Genomic DNA, 18,397 nt, shown 5'->3' with positions numbered 1-18,397 from the left:
AATATGATCCAAAAAAAGTGTATGTATATCACACGTACACAACCACACTAGGCCCCAATTACTATTGTTTGTACCCCTAAAAGGCTAGATGAGGAGTAGGGGGAGTATGGAACAGGCAGCACCCTCAAACCTTCAGAAGTATGAGATGAACCCCAACAACTTGGAAAGGTGGATCTCTCTCACACGTACCAACACAGACTATCCCCCAATTTAACTGATCCCCAAAGGTTTTTGATTAAATAGCGGAATAGAAAATATGATCCAAAAAAAGTGTATGTATATCACACGTACACAACCACACTAGGCCCCAATTACTATTGTTTGTACCCCTAAAAGGCTAGATGAGGAGTAGGGGGGGTATGGAACAGGCAGCACCCTCAAACCTTCAGAAGTATGAGATGAACCCCAACAACTTGGAAAGGTGGATCTCTCTCACACGTACCAACACAGACTATCCCCCAATTTAACTGATCCCCAAAGGTTTTTGATTAAATAGCGGAATAGAAAATATGATCCAAAAAAAGTGTATGTATATCACACGTACACAACCACACTAGGCCCCAATTACTATTGTTTGTACCCCTAAAAGGCTAGATGAGGAGTAGGGGGGGTATGGAACAGGCAGCACCCTCAAACCTTCAGAAGTATGAGATGAACCCCAACAACTTGGAAAGGTGGATCTCTCTCACACGTACCAACACAGACTATCCCCCAATTTAACTGATCCCCAAAGGTTTTTGATTAAATAGCGGAATAGAAAATATGATCCAAAAAAAGTGTATGTATATCACACGTACACAACCACACTAGGCCCCAATTACTATTGTTTGTACCCCTAAAAGGCTAGATGAGGAGTAGGGGGGGTATGGAACAGGCAGCACCCTCAAACCTTCAGAAGTATGAGATGAACCCCAACAACTTGGAAAGGTGGATCTCTCTCACACGTACCAACACAGACTATCCCCCAATTTAACTGATCCCCAAAGGTTTTTGATTAAATAGCGGAATAGAAAATATGATCCAAAAAAAGTGTATGTATATCACACGTACACAACCACACTAGGCCCCAATTACTATTGTTTGTACCCCTAAAAGGCTAGATGAGGAGTAGGGGGAGTATGGAACAGGCAGCACCCTCAAACCTTCAGAAGTATGAGATGAACCCCAACAACTTGGAAAGGTGGATCTCTCTCACACGTACCAACACAGACTATCCCCCAATTTAACTGATCCCCAAAGGTTTTTGATTAAATAGCGGAATAGAAAATATGATCCAAAAAAAGTGTATGTATATCACACGTACACAACCACACTGGGCCCCAATTACTATTGTTTGTACCCCTAAAAGGCTAGATGAGGAGTAGGGGGAGTATGGAACAGGCAGCACCCTCAAACCTTCAGAAGTATGAGATGAACCCCAACAACTTGGAAAGGTGGATCTCTCTCACACGTACCAACACAGACTATCCCCCAATTTAACTGATCCCCAAAGGTTTTTGATTAAATAGCGGAATAGAAAATATGATCCAAAAAAAGTGTATGTATATCACACGTACACAACCACACTAGGCCCCAATTACTATTGTTTGTACCCCTAAAAGGCTAGATGAGGAGTAGGGGGAGTATGGAACAGGCAGCACCCTCAAATCTTCAGAAGTATGAGATTGTGTTCACTGTACCCCACAAAGATTGAGTTCACTGCACCCCACAATGATTGTGTTCACTGCACCCCACAAAGATTGTGTTCACTGCACCTCACAAAGATTGTGTTCACTGTACCCCCCAAAGATTGTGTTCACTGCACCCCACAAAGATTCTGTTCACTGTACCCCACAAAGATTGTGTTCACTGCACCCTAAAAGGATGTTGTTCACTGCACCCCACAAAGATTGTGTTCACTGCACCCTAAAAGGATGTTGTTCACTGCACCCCAAAAAGATTGTGTTCACTGTACCCCCCCAAAGATTGTGTTCACTGCACCCCACAAAGATTGTGTTCACTGCACCCCAAAAAGATTGTGTTCACTGTACCCCCCAAAGATTGTGTTCACTGCACCCCAAAAAGATTGTGTTCACTGTACCCCCCAAAGATTGTGTTCACTGCACCCCACAAAGATTCTGTTCACTGTACCCCACAAAGATTGTGTTCACTGCACCCCAAAAAGATTGTGTTCACTGTACCCCCCCAAAGATTGTGTTCACTGCACCCCACAAAGATTCTGTTCACTGCACCCCACAAAGGATTTTGTTCACTGCACCCCAAAAAGATTGTGTTCACTGCACCCCAAAAAGGATTTTGATCACTGCACCCCAAAAAGGATGTTGTTCACTGCACCCCAAAAATGATTTTGTTCACTCCACCCCAAAAAGATTGTGTTCACTGCACCCCACAAAGATTGTGTTCACTGCACCCCAAAAAGATTGTGTTCACTGTACCCCCCAAAGATTGTGTTCACTGCACCCCACAAAGATTCTGTTCACTGTACCCCACAAAGATTGTGTTCACTGCACCCCAAAAAGATTGTGTTCACTGCACCCCAAAAAGGATGTTGTTCACTGCACCCCAAAAAGGATGTTGTTCACTCCACCCCAAAAAGATTGTGTTCACTGCACCCCACAAAGATTGTGTTCACTGCACCCCAAAAAGATTGTGTTCACTGCACCCCAAAAAGGATTTTGTTCACTGCACCCCAAAAAGGATGTTGTTCACTCCACCCCAAAAAGATTGTGTTCACTGCACCCCAAAAAGATTGTGTTCACTGCACCCCACAAAGGATTTTGTTCACTGCACCCCAAAAAGATTGTGTTCACTGCACCCCAAAAAGGATGTTGTTCACTGCACCCCAAAAAGGATTTTGTTCACTGCACCCCAAAAAGATTGTGTTCACTGCACCCCACAAAGGATTTTGTTCACTGCACCCCACAAAGATTGTGTTCACTGCACACCAAAAAGGATTGTGTTCACTGCACCCCAAAAAGATTTTGTTCACTGCACCCCAAAAAGATTGTGTTCACTGCAGCCCAAAAAGATTGTGTTCACTGCAGCCCAAAAAGATTGTGTTCACTGCAGCCCAAAAAGATTGTGTTCACTGCAGCCCAAAAAGATTGTGTTCACTGCAGCTCACACACAGAAAAATGGATGTGGATCACTGACACCTGCCTATCTCCAATCCCACACCACACAGCAATATCGATTGTAGTTTGTAGAACACAGTTTCCCTAAAATTCAGCAGACTCTGTCCCTAACAGGATTGAGAAGAGATCGTAGATCAGGATTGAGTGCAGATTCACCCCACCCCCCACACAGCAATATCGATTGTAGTTTGTAGAAGACACTGACCCTATAATTCAGCAGACTCTATCCCTAAAATGCCTACAACTCGCCCTGCCTAAACACTCCGACCTGTCCCTCAATTCTATCCGGACACAAATGTTTTTTTCCTGCCTATCTTTCCCTAATCAGCAGCCAGCACATTGATGTGTGCTCTGTCCCTTAGCTAAGCAGCAGAATGACGCTGCTGCGGCGGCTGCCTCGAACTTATAAAGACTTGGTCACATGCTTCAGACGGCCAATCACAGCTACTAAGACATTTGCAGGCATGGCTGGGATGGCTTAAGGCACACCAGTTAAACGATTGTTGATTGGCTGTTGAAAGCCCGCCATGAAAAGAGCGCCAAAGCATGCAAAACCCGGAAATAAAACGACCGAACACGGATTTTTACCCGAACATACAGTAAAGTGTCCGTGTCCGTGTTCGGGTAAAAAAAATCCAATTATTCGGTACGAACACGAATAATACAGTCCGTGTTCGCTCAACACTAGTAATGACAACTGATGCGGCTGAGAAGCCGCTCGGCTGTCATTACAAGGAGCGGGAGGGGACGCGCCCCCCCCTCCTGCCGCCCGGGTCTCCTGTCCCACCGGGAGACCTGGTTATCTTACCTCCACCGCCACCGCCGAAGAGAAGACCCGGTGTAGCTGGAAGATGTTTCCCTGTGAAAGCCGGTATCCCTGCCGCAAGTGCGCATGCGCCGGTCTCCATGTAAAAAACCTGGAAGTGATGTCATGACATCACTTCCGGGTACTGGCGCCAAAGTAAAAAAACTGACAGCATTCAAAACAGCCAAACTTGGCGTTTTGAATGCTTTTCAGTGCCGAGGACGGGTTTGGAGTCTTTTAGACCCCCAGATCCCTCCACAAGGAGTACCTTTAGAAAAAAAAAATGTTTTTACATGTCCAAAATATCGGTATCGGCATTAAAAAAAAAAACAATATTGTTCGATCACTAGTTCACACTGCAGTTACCGATGTCACAGGGTCAGCTGTGGGTTGGTTCTTGCTGGCTATCTTCAGCTTTACATGCTGTCTCCCACCAAACTACACCCCCCCGCCCCCACTGGTGTGCCTTTATGCCTTTTGTTATATTGGTCTACCTAGAGGGGAGTGGCAAATCATGTCTAAGTTTAAGCGTGCATAAATGTGTATTCTGATTGGCTAGGCTCCATTCTTAAATTGTATCTAAATACAGAATTGGACTTTACTGGTACCAGAGAGGAGCTGTCATGTAAATAAGAAGGCAGAATGCAGCATCCAAAACACAGGCCAAGGTCACAACAGGCATAGAAGAATCCAGAGACAGGGTAAAGGCAAGTTGGGTCATACACAGGAAGGCAGAGGTAGCAGGTCAGGTTATCATCCCTCCCAACTTTCTAAAATGAGAATGAGGGACACCTATTAGCAGGTTTGTAGGCATAGGACACGCCCCCCTTAAAAGAGAATTGTACAAAAATAATTTTGGTTAAATGTGTGTTGTTTTTACCACTACTTTTCCTTTATTTTGGCTTTTGGAATTAACAAATGCAGAAATTTAGAATTTGGATGAAAGGTTTAGCACTGTAAAACACTTTTTGATAGATAAGTAGTGCATTTTATATATAACTATATCGATCAGACCAAAAAGAGGGACAAATGAGGAGGAAAGAGGTCCATGGTATGCTCCAGTTTAAATAGACTGTTAGGCGCCCATGCCAGTTCTGAGTGTGCACAGGCATCGCCTGGAAACGACCACATGCCCAAAAACATTGTACTGGAACACATCAAGAATGACTTATCTCAGTTCCTTTCGAGGATGCCATATTTAAATATTTTAAGTCACTGAAAGGTCAACAGAATACATTTCACTTCATCAGGACAAAAAGTCAGATGTATATTTAGGACAAATTGTGCAAATTGTCTGTTCTTTTCTTCATTCTCTATCATTTAGAAGACACCCCCTCCCCCACCCCATTAAAGCTTCCTTCTTCTTCTTTTTTTTCATTTTTGTATTGTCCGCTTTTACTTCTGGTGGTGGGTGACCCCTGAAGAGAATTCCACATCCTTACCGCTCTTACAGTGAAGAACCCCTTACGCACTTTAAGGTTAAACCGCCTTTCCTCTAGTTTTAGTGAGTGGCCACGTGTCTTATTGTATCTCCTTTCTCTGAATAGTTTGTTCCTTATGCTAGGGTCGCCAGTACAGTATTTGTGCATTGATATCATATCCCCCCTCAATCGTCTCTTCTCCAGAGAGAATAGGTTCAGTGCTTGTAGTCTTTCCTCATAGCTGACGTCCTCCATTCCCCTAATTATTTTTGTTGCCCTTCTCTGGACTCTTTCCAGTTCCAGCACATCCTTCCTGAGGACCGGTGCCCAGAACTGGACAGCATACTCCAGATGTGGCCGGACCAGAGTCTTGTAGAGCGGGAGAATAATCTCTTTATTTCTGGAGTGAATCCCCTTTTTTATACATCCCAGTATTCTGTTGGCTTTGCTTGCAGCGGCTTGGCATTGCATGCCACTGCCAAGCCTGTTGTCTACCAGTACCCCCAAGTCTTTTTCCATCCTAGACTCACCCAGAGGCTCCCCCCCTAGTAAGTAGCTTGCTTTCTGGTTTCTGGCCCCCAAGTGCATTACTTTACATTTTTCAACATTAAACCTCATCTGCCATGGAGTTGCCCACCCCGTTATTTTGTTCAGGTCCACTTGTAAGGTTTCCACATCCTGCATAGAAGATATTGGCAAGCTTAGTTTAGTATCATCCGCAAATACTGAGATTGTACTAGATATCCCCTCCTCTAGATTATTTATGAATAAATTAAACAGGATTGGTCCCAGGACAGAACCCTGGTAGACCCCACTTTCCACACCCGCCCAATCCGAGTACTCCCCATTAATCATCACCCTCTGGACTCTCCCCTGGAGCCAGTACAGTATTTGTGCATTGATATCATATCCCCCCTCAATCGTCTCTTCTCCAGAGAGAATAGGTTCAGTGCTTGTAGTCTTTCCTCATAGCTGACGTCCTCCATTCCCCTAATTATTTTTGTTGCCCTTCTCTGGACTCTTTCCAGTTCCAGCACATCCTTCCTGAGGACCGGTGCCCAGAACTGGACAGCATACTCCAGATGTGGCCGGACCAGAGTCTTGTAGAGCGGGAGAATAATCTCTTTATTTCTGGAGTGAATCCCCTTTTTTATACATCCCAGTATTCTGTTGGCTTTGCTTGCAGCGGCTTGGCATTGCATGCCACTGCCAAGCCTGTTGTCTACCAGTACCCCCAAGTCTTTTTCCATCCTAGACTCACCCAGAGGCTCCCCCCCTAGTAAGTAGCTTGCTTTCTGGTTTCTGGCCCCCAAGTGCATTACTTTACATTTTTCAACATTAAACCTCATCTGCCATGGAGTTGCCCACCCCGTTATTTTGTTCAGGTCCACTTGTAAGGTTTCCACATCCTGCATAGAAGATATTGGCAAGCTTAGTTTAGTATCATCCGCAAATACTGAGATTGTACTAGATATCCCCTCCTCTAGATTATTTATGAATAAATTAAACAGGATTGGTCCCAGGACAGAACCCTGGTAGACCCCACTTTCCACACCCGCCCAATCCGAGTACTCCCCATTAATCATCACCCTCTGGACTCTCCCCTGGAGCCAGTTCTCTATCCAGGTACTCACCTTATGGTCCATACCTGCCTTGCTTAGTTTGTACAGTAAGCGTTTGTGGGGAACGGTGTCAAAGGCCTTTGCAAAGTCCAGATACACCACATCCACAGGCTTTCCTTTATCTAGGTGGCAGCTCACTTCATCGTAGAAGGTTAATAGATTGGTTTGGCAAGAACGATTTTTCATGAATCCATGCTGATTACTACTAATAATACAGTTTTCATTACTAAAGTCTTGTATGTGGTCCCTTAACATCCCCTCCAAAATCTTGCAGACTACAGATGTTAGGCTGACCGGCCTATAGTTACCCGGGATACATCTCGGCCCCTTTTTAAATATTGGTACCACGTTGGCTTTTTTCCAATCAGCTGGCACCATACCCGTCTGTAAACTATCCTTAAAGTTCAAGAATAATGGTCTGGCAATCACCTGGCTGAGCTCTTTAAGAACGCTCGGGTGCAAGCCATCCGGTCCCGGTGATTTATTTATGTTAAGTTTCTCTAGTTTAGTTTTAAGTCTATCTTCAGTTAGCCATGGCGGCAGTTCCTGAGGTGTGTTGTTTAGTTTGGCCTTACAAGCTGGGTTAGTGTAGCCCCCCGATTCTTTTGTGAAGACTGAAGAGAAGAAATTATTTAACACTTCCGCCTTTTCTCTGTCCTCAGTGGCCATATTTCCTTTGTCGTCTTTTATAGGGGCCAATGTGTTCTGGCCTCGCTTTCTTACTGTTTATATACTTAAAGAATTTCTTGGGGTTCTTTTTACTCTCCTCCGCTATATGTCTCTCGTGTTCTATTTTAGCCACCCTGATTTCGTCTTTACATTTCTTATTACACTCTTTGTAATGCTTAAATGCTGCCAAAAAGCGTATTTTGATTGGTTTGCGCAAACATTTTTGTTGTTTATTTTTTTAACGCGTAATGGCGGCGATCTGCGATTTTTTTTGCGGTACTGCGACATTGGGGCGGACAGATCGGACCCTTGACTGACATTTTTGACACTTTTGGGGTTACCAGTGACATTTCTACAGTAATCAGTGCTATATATATGCACTGTTACTGTAAAATTACACTGGCAGTGAAGGGGTTAACTTTATTTGAGAGGGAGGGGCTGTGTGTGTCCCTAGGGGCGTGATTCTAACTGTGATTGGCTGTGGCTTGAGCTGTAGGAACACTGATCAACGGTCCTACATAGTAGAACTGTATGATCAGTGTTTCTACACAGGGGAGAATGACAGGCAGCTTGTTTACACAAGCTTCCTGCCTTTTTCCCTCTCCCCGGACGATCGCAGAGTGAGCGGCGGACATCGTGTCCGCCGGTCACACGCGCGGGGGGGTCCGTGACCGCGCGGGAGCGCGCCACCGGCGGCGCACGCTTGCTCCCCAGAGCCTCACAGGCTAGTGACGTATATATACGTCACTTTGCCTGTGAGGGGCTGACCGCCCCAGTATATCTACTTGCGGCGGTTGGCAAGCGGTTAATTGGCAATTGCTCGATCATGCAATACTGTGCCCAAATGAAATTTATATCATGTTTTTCATACAAATAAAGCTAACTTTTGTCGTTATTTATTCGCCACTGGGTTTTTATTTTTTGCTATATGAATGAAAAAAATACTGCAAATTTTGAAGAAAAAAAAACACATTTTTATTAGTTTCTGTTATAATGTTTTGCAGATAAAAAAATCTTTATTCATAAATTTAGGCCAAAATGCAGTCTGCAACATTTCTTTGGTAAAAATAACCTAAATCAGTGTGAAAGTATTACAGTGAACAAACATGGTATATACTGTATATTTGAAAATTGATCAATCCTGATATAATGATGGCCCTTAAATGCCAGGACAGTACAAATATCCCTCAAATGACATCTTTTTGGAAAGTAGACAGTTCAAGGCATTTAGTAAGAGGCATGGCGAGTTTTTTGAAGTTGTAATTTTTTGTCACATTTTTTGGAAAATTAAGTAATTAAATAAAACGTTTTTTCATATATTTTATACCTACTGTCACCAGTGCACTACAGCATCATCATATGACTGGTGTAGCAGGGATATAAATATTATTAGAAAAATATAATTTATTTTTAACAATTTTTTAAAATCTTTTTTCGTCTTTATTTTAACCACTTCCCCACTGCCTAACGCCGACCTACGTCGGCAGTCAGCCCCTCACAGGCAAAGTGACGTAGGGCTACGTCACTAGCTTGTGAGGGTCTAGGGAGCGAGCGCGCGCCCCCGAAGGCGCACTCCCGCTCCCACGTGGTCACGGACCCCTCCGCGCGTGTGACCGGCGGACCCGATGTTCGCCGGTCACTCTGCGATCGGCGGGGGAGAGGGAGAAAGTCAGGCGGCTTGTGTAAACAAGCCGCCTGTCATTCTCCCCTGTGTATGAAGGATGATCATACGGTTCTACTATGTAGAATCGTTGATCACTCTTCATACATCTGAAGCCACAGCCAATCACAGTAGAAAGCACGCCACTAGGGACACACATAGCCCCTCCCTTTCAAAAAAAGTTAACCCCTTCACTGCCAGTGTATTTTTACAGTAACAGTGCATATGTATAGCACTGATTACTGATTATGTCACTGGTAACCCCAAAAGTGTCAAAAATGTCAGTCAAAGGTCCGATCTGTCTGCCGCAATGTCGCAGTACCGCAAAAAAAATCGCAGATCGCCGCCATTACGCGTTAAAAAAAAAAACAACAAAAATGACAAAAATCTTTCCCTTTGTTAGTAAACACGATAACTTTTGCGCAAACCAATCAAAATACGCTTTTTGCGATTTTTTTACCAAACATAGGTAGCATAAAACAAATTGGCCGAAAATGTTAAAAAATTTAGATTTTTACATTTTTTTGGGGGGGAATTTCATATAAAAAAATGTGAAAAATATTGCTATTTTTGCAAAATTTACGCTCTTTTTTTGTTTATAGTGCATGATCAAAAAATCGCACAGGTGATCAAATACCACCAAAAGAAAGCTCTGTTTGTGGGAAAAAAAAGGACGCCAAATTCGTTTAGATACAGCGTCGCACGACCGCGCAATTGTCCGTTAAAGTCACGCAGTACCGAATCGCAAAATACCCCCTGGTCAGGAAGGGGGTAAAATCTTCCGGGGCTTAAGTGGTTAACATACTGTCATCAGAGTAGTTCAGTGTCACCAAAGTGACATTGTACTACTCTGGGGGGGTGATAAGGTTTTTTTTTTTACTTTGATTGCTTGTTACCGTGATGATTGCTATAACAGAAATTGTATGAACTTTCATGAATGGCTTTCATTCATGGCTCATTGTTTACTCTTTTGATGCTGTTATTGGCCCACAGCTATCACATAGTACAGGGTGCTGTGATTGGCCCAGGTACCATGTGATTACTGGTGACCAATCACAGATCACCCACACAGCAGTAAACTATGTCATGAATAGATTCCATTCATGCATATTATTTACTATGTGGCATGTAATCCCACAGCATTAATGTGGTATTTGAGTCACTCACAGTGGCCCAATACCGAGCACCGCAATTAGCTGTGTTAGCTGGGGGAGCCACCCGTCAGCAGTTACTTTACTGCTGGCAGTCTCTGGTTAATATAGCTGGCTATTCACGGTTAGGTTTTTTTTTTTTTTAGCCAGCAGGCTGAAAAAAAAAAAAAAAAAAAGGTTCCTTTATCTACACAAATGAGGTGAATGGAGGAAATCTCCCAGCCTGGATTGCATACCTCCCAACTTTCTGAGATGGGAACGAGAGACACCTATTAGCAAAAACAATGTAGACATTGGACATACCCCCTGCCGCGCCCCCTTAACCACTTGCTGACTGCCCCATGCAGATTTACTGCAGCAGGGCGGCTCGGCTGCGCATAATCACGTAGATCTACATGAATATGTGCACGCGGTCTCGACAGCGCGTGCGCACCGCCAGTGCCGCAGTACGGCTGTGATTAGACACAGCGGGAGCCAGACCGCAGGAGAAGCGGGCTCGATTGGCACCGGCCTCCTGCAATCTTCAGCGAAACTGACAGAAGAGCCACCTACCTATGTAAACAAAGCAGGCAGCTCTCCTGTCAGACAGGCACACTGAGATTGTATGTTTCAGCTAAGCTGAAACACTGATCTCTGTGTGCCTTTCATAGAGCCCTCCCCCCCCACAGTTAGCAAGCACATTTAGGCATACGTTTAACCCCTTGATCACCCCCAGTGATTAACCTCTTCCCTGCCAGTCTCATTTATGCAGTAACTGCATATTATTTAGCAAAAAGTGTCAAAAATGTCAGTTAGGGGTCCGATCTGTACGCCACAATGTCGCAGTCCCGCTAAAAAATCACTGATCGCCATCATTACTAATAAAAACAAAAAATAAATAAAAAGTCCAAAAATCGATCCCGTCATTTGTAAACGCTATAACCTTTGCGCAAACCAATTAATATTCGCTTTTTGGGATTTTTTTTACCAATAATATGTAGCAGAATACAAATTGGCCTAAACTGATGAAAAAAATTTGATTTAAAATTTTTTTTATTGGGAATGTTTTATAGCAGAAAGTAAAAATATTGTGTTTTTTCAAAATTGTCGCTCTTTTTTTGTTTATAGCGCAAAATCTAAAAACCACAGAGGTGATCAAATACCACAAAAGAAAGCACTATTTGTGGGGAAAAAGACATCAATTGTATTCAAAGTGCCAATGCTTCACCACTGTGTCCTGAATAAAATGAATGGCCGCTTATCAGAGGCTCAGATCTACAAGGGATCCTATGAACATATCATATGTCCGGATGGAATAGATGCTGCTCCTTATGGATGTCTCACCAGGATTTTACAGTGAAAACAGGCTCTCAGGTTCATAGATCTTAGGAGTTAAAAACAAGAAAAGAACTCATAGTGCATTATCCTTTAAAAAGCCAAAGTGTTTAATAAAAATTGCACTTACAGAGTATCATTGGATTCAGAACAAACAGTGGTAGTATCAGCGCGGCCGCCTGCAGTATGGCCTGAGCCCATTAACGTCAAACGGCTAGCTCCTATCCAACGCGTTTCCCCTCAGAAGGCGTCAACTGGGATTGAAGGCTGATGCACACCACACAGAGCAAATGAAATGCCATCCAGCTTAGGCGTACTGTACATCTACTATAGATGTGTATTTACGTTTCCCATGTCCCTCTCTTAACCACTTTAGAACCGCTCACAGTAATACTACTGCGGCAGAGTGGTTCGTTATCGTCCAGCGACGTAGTATTAACGTCGTTGGACACTCCCCCTTCTGGGCGGCGCTTGCGCGCCGCCGGAGGCTCGCTCCCGCTGTTTTCATTCACAGCGGGAGTCGGGCCAGGGGAGGAGCAGCGGTGATTGCCGCTGCTCTTACCCGATCGTCGGGGATCGAGTCTGGAGATCCGCCCGCTGTGTGTAAACACAGCGGGCGGATCTCCATAGTGACAGGGAGTGACAGATCGGACTGTTCAGCATAGCTGGACATCCGATCTGTCCATGACTCACACAGTCACCTCCCCCCCTACACGTCAGTAAGCACCAGGCATACATTAACCCCTCCCTCTCCAATAAAATTAACCCCTTCCCTGCCAGTGTCATTTTTACAGTAACAGTGCATATATATAGCACTGATTACTGCAGTAATGTCACTGGTACCCCCAAAAGTGTCAAAAATGTCAGTCAAGGGTCCGATCTGTCCGCCGCAATGTCGCAGTCCCGCAAAAAAAATCGCAGATCGCCGCCATTACGCATTAAAAAAAAAAACACCAAAAATGACAGAAATCTTTCCCTTTGTTAGTAAACGCAATAACTTTTGCGCAAACCAATCAAAATACGCTTATTGCGATTTTTTTTACCAAACATATGTAGCATAAAACAAATTGGCCAAAAATTTTTTAAAAAATTGGTTTTTACATCTTTTTTGGGGGGAATTTCATATAAAAAAATGTTAAAAATATTGTTATTTTTTCAAAATAAACGCTCTTTTTTTGTTTATAGCGCAAAAAGTAAAAATCGCACAGGTGATCAAATACCACCAAAAGAAAGCTCTGTTTGTGGGAAAAAAAGGACGTAAATTTCGTTTGGGTACGGCGTCGCACGACCGCGCAATTGTCAGTTGAAGTCGCACAGCGCCGAATCGCAAAAAGTGGCCTGGACGGAAGACAGCAAAATCCTCCGGTGGTAAAGTGGTTAAACTAGTCTCATTACGTGTGATTGCACAAATTCATGGGGTGTAAAAATGAACTTCATTTGTTTTCCAAGTACTAGGTTTTCTGCATTACAGAACCTTTTCTTTTTGGTTTGCAAACTCCAAATTCTTAGACCCAGTTCACATATAGAGGAATGCGGTTTTCCACCTGCCATTGGCTGCCTTATGGGAATTTGTCATGCCAAAGAAGCTCAGAGACAAAATGTTGGGCCTGAAATGAGCGTGATTTTACTCATGGGTTTTGCTGTGATTCTCATGCATTTTGTTACACGACAATCATAGCAAAATTGCACTGGGTTTGGGGTGCCATTAGGGGGAATGGCACTCAAAACACAGATTCTGCCCATGATTCCAATCACCCCAGTGTGAACAGGGCCTTAATTAGCAAAAAAAAAGCAAAACTGTATCTCCCCAAACAGAGTGGGTATGTAGCCAAAAGAACCTGTTATATGCCCGTCTCAAACTATGTATGGAGCAAGAGAACGCAGAAAGCTACGATGATCCTCAAGAAGCATCCGGGCGAAACAGGAGTCTCAAGTCGCATAAGCCATGGATCGCTATGCATTTCGCTTATAGCTTCCTCGGGAGATCCTATTGGTACCAAATCCCAAAGGGGAAACAGATAGACTACATGGAGCATCTGGACCCATACGGTGGCACGAAGAGAATCCCACACACAGCAGTTCCAAGAGAGGGGACATACACACCAAACACTTATTGGCCAAAACCATAGGAGTCCTGTCCTAGGGCCATATGCACTTCACACAATGACCAGTAAATGACTGATCAATTCCAACCCTCTATATATGGGTAAAAGTGAGGTCGTCCCTCCGACCTTAGGGAACCCCTGTAATCCCGCCTCTTTCTGCTTTAATGTGTAGCTGCAGCTCCTACTTGGGCTGGTGTTTAGTACAGTACCCCTCCAGACCACGGGATGCATCCACCACCAAAGTCCCTCTGTCCCTCTTTCCTCCTCATTTCTCCCTTTGGTCTGATCTATACAGTTGCACTAAATATCTTTCAAAACGTGTTTTACAAAGCTCATCCAGTTAATAAATTGCTTTAGTTGTAAATTCCAAAAGCCATTATAAAGGAATAGTTTGATATGTATGATCTCATGGAAGATCAAATACAGCGCTTGCTAAGAACCATGGATGCCAATATCTATATTGCTCTATATGTGGTAAGTGAATTACCAGTGTAAATTTATGTATAACAAATATCAAATAAACATCAAGGTAGACTCCATCAGTTGATTAATTGTGCAAATCGGTGATAAATAAGCATAAAAATGTAAAAACAGAATCAATTTGTATGTGAGGAGTAAAAATCATTAAAAAATATATATATATATATATATATATATGTACATAAATAGCCGGAAAAAATTGTCTAAAACATATAAAGTGACTTCTGTGCTCCAAATTAATAAAAATGTCCTTGATGGCAAATATATCTTCAATTCAAAAGTGCAAGTGCTCTGGCCATGACAAACAAATCCCTTGTGAATAGGTGAAGTGAATCACTTACCAAATGAGGTGGGCTCTATATGCCGTATGGCACTAGAACCATTCACGCTTGCAAAGCCCACTGGGCTTAATAGATTTTCCCCTCTGTGTGGTCCTCCGGAATGCTGAAATTCCTCTATGCTCCGGGGTACTCGATCAGTAGTAGCATGTGGGGGAGAAAGAAGGCTCCAAATAGTGTGATAAGGTTTAAAAAAGCAGTCTTTATTTCCCCATAACTCGGGTAGAGTAAGTTAAAAGCTGTTACACATCACTGGTGGTCTAGCGGTGCATTTTGCTCGTCCTCCTCGCGGAGCAACAGACTCACTCCTGGCTTGCGTTCCACCTCGATAGTGACGTAATGACGCTGTGCGGTCCAAGCTGACGCGATTCGTCACTTCCGGTGACGTCCTCAGAGCTCTACACTAATTGCAATTTTTTTTTACCAAAAATATGTAGCAGAAAACAAATTGGCCTCAAATGTTAAAAAATTTAGATTTTTACATTTTTTTTTTTGAGAATGTCATATAGCAGAAATGTGAAAAATATTGTTTTTTTTTTTTTTTTTTCAAAATTGTCGCTCTTTTTTTTGTTTATAGCGCTAAAAATAAAATCACACAGGTGATCAAATACCACCAAAAGAAAGTTCTACTTGTGGGGAAAAAAGGACATCCATTTCACTTGGGTACAGCGTCGCACGACCACGCAATTGTCCGTTAAAGTAACGCAGTGCCGAATCGCAAAATATGGCCTGGTCAGGAAGGGGGCGAATCCTTCCGGTCTTAAAGTGGTTAAAGGATTTATCAGGGGGCTATAAATGAAAGCTGTAGATTTGAAAAAAAAAAAGTAAAACAAATTGTTGAATTTACATTTACAATTAAGGTTTCTAGAATGTTACAGCGATTGGGTTTATATCTACTTTTGTATTCAAAGGGCTCAACCTAAACATAAGAAAAGACAGTATCATTTAGTAGTGTGATATCAGTTGTTGTATCACCAATGCAGAGAGAAATATGCAAATGATGCATGGCAGTCTCCGCCTCTGAGGAACCAATACTTATTACATTTATTATTTTTATTGTGTTAATATTACTTAGGACCACATAAGACAGAGGAGAAAACTGAAGAACTTGGAGTATGCAAACTCAATGCAGACAGTGTTAAAAAATATAAGGCATAAATCTTCCAACTCTCACTCTACATACACATTTTGTACAGTTGCAAAAACTGCCAAAGCAGAATGTGCACAACCAAACTGTTAAAAAAAAAAAAAAACACGATTAAATGATTTTCTTCTATTTATTCTTGACCAGTTGACCGCAGCATTAAAAATTCAGCCGTGGAGCAGCTGACGACTTCAGCGGCTTAATTTTATTTCTCCTTTTTTTTTCCTTTCATTTTTCCATCCTGTTAACGCGGCCGCCTGTGCCCAGACAGTAATGTGCTTCTTGTATGCCCACGACTGTTATGATCATGTAAATTTATTGGTGCTCAGAAGATGCGAGCTATTAAAACATTACAGCAGCCATTACGGTGGCTCGCGCGTTGGCTTTCGCTCCCAACGAACATATGCTTCCGAGTGAATGCCTAAACTCTTATTTATGGATTTAATTTAATATGCGGAAAGAATTCAAAATTAAATTTTGTGTCTGCCTCCAGAGAGTGTCAGTGTATAATAACATGGTAATTTTTACACATCTTTATGAGAAATGGGAAAATTAATTCTTTCTGACAACTTGTAATTATTCGTCTTGGAACAGTTGCAGCTGAGCAGTTTGCATGCCGCTTGTCTGGTGCGGCACGCAGCTTGGGGAGAAGGCAGGATGGAGATACCGTCGCCGTCTCCGGCGCTATAATCGCTTGTGACAGATTTGCCCCGGAAATTGACAAACTTTTTCTTCATACGAGATGTTAGATAAAATAGGGGACTTGTTGAAGCTGAGTGTTCTGAACAACCCAGGCAGTGTAGAAAACGATGCAAGGCCGTAATCAGTGATGAGCGAAACTATAAGAATTTGTTCCACAGCCAGTCTAGAGAAATTGAATCTATGACCCCCTATGGATGGATCATATGCCACAGGCCTTCATCTACAAAGGAACTAGTAGAGGTGTTCATGTGGCCCATATTTCCTTCCCAAACCCCACATCACAATTATTTTTTTTTGGATGAAATTCAGAGTCTTCTTAGACTTACTATATATCAATAATTTTATCAAATTATCATAATTTATAATTTATCAATAAGTATTTATTATTTTTGTTTACTTAAAGCTCATTTGAACTTTCAGTTAAAGGCTCCCATCACATCTAGGTGTCCCGAATCATGGTTAGAATCGCCCCGATTTTGCATGTGATCCCGAATCTACGCAAATCACAGGACGTGCTTTTGCCACAGTTGTCCCCAGACTAATTGCGGTAAAATTGCGCAAACAGAATCGCAGAACACCTGTCACTCAAAAGGAAGTTCCGAAATCGTTTCTAATTTTGCGCGACAATCGTATCAAAATTGCTCTCTGGGGCTCTCCTGCCAAAGTTTGGACTTGTAGCAAGCAATGGACTCTCACCTATGCAAGGTATGCCTGGGTCGTCACACTCTAGAGTAGCTAGCTAGGAATGAGTACATTGAACTGTGTTTGCACTTCAAGTGATTATACAGTCTTGATTTTTTTATAAAAAATAACAAATATGTTATACTTACCTGCCTTGTGCAGTGGGTTTGCACAGAGTGACCCGGATCCTCCTCTTCTCGTGTTCCTCTTCGCTGCTCCAGGCCCCTCCCTCCTGTCAAGTGCCTCCACAGTAAGCAGCTTGCTATAGGGGCACCCGAGCCGATCTGCAGCTCTGTGTATCCATTCAGACATGGAGCCACTGTTCAGCCCTGCCCCATCTCTCTCATTGGCTAACTGACTTTGATTGACAGCAGGGTGAGCCAATGACGCCGCTGCTGTATCTCAGCCAATCAGGAGGGAGAGTCCCGGATGGCCGAGGGACTTGTGGACATCGCTGGATAGAAATGAGCTCAGGTAAGTATTAGAGGGGCTGAGGGAGGCTGCTACACACAGAAGGCTTTTTATCCTAATGCATAGAATGCATTAAGATAATTAACCTTCTGACTTTACAACCCCTTTAATTTGTATTGCTACAGAACTTCAGTAAAGTTTGTTAACTGTTTTCTGAGTCTGGACTGTCTGTCCTATGGCAGATGTACTACGGTACTTTGGGTCAATAAAGCACATACAGGGTTATAAAGCAGGTCAGTTGCAAGGGGTTAGCTCACCAAGGCATGGAATAGTAAAGCCATTGCTAAGGGTAATCAAGCGCAAGTTCAATACACAAAGCAACCAGTCATTAGGTGTGGTACCTGTGGAAACAGGTTCTCGGGCAACAAGGGGGGTCAATGTTCTGGCTCTCTCTGCCATAGCAACGGTATGTAAAGAGGAAGAGTTAAGGTCCTCGCTATCTGCACAGTTTGACACTATTCTGTTACTGGGAGTGAGGTAACAGAGGTACGCTGGACTGGTGGAGTGGGTGCAGGCTCAGCAAGTCCCTCCAAATGCAGATATACAAGTTACAGTGTGTAGGGACATGGGACAAGTTGGTTTCCAGAGGAACTCTGCACTTTAATCACTGCACATAGTGGTAGGCTCATCTCTGAGTCAGGGAACCTCCTTAATGTTAGATTCTTCACATGAAAGTCTCCGCCTGGTCCTGGGCATTGAT

Source organism: Pelophylax lessonae, assembly GCF_965119305.1.
Source record: "Pelophylax lessonae genome assembly, chromosome: 4".
NCBI lineage: Eukaryota > Metazoa > Chordata > Amphibia > Anura > Ranidae > Pelophylax > Pelophylax lessonae.
Note: the sequence above shows the minus strand (reverse complement) of the source record.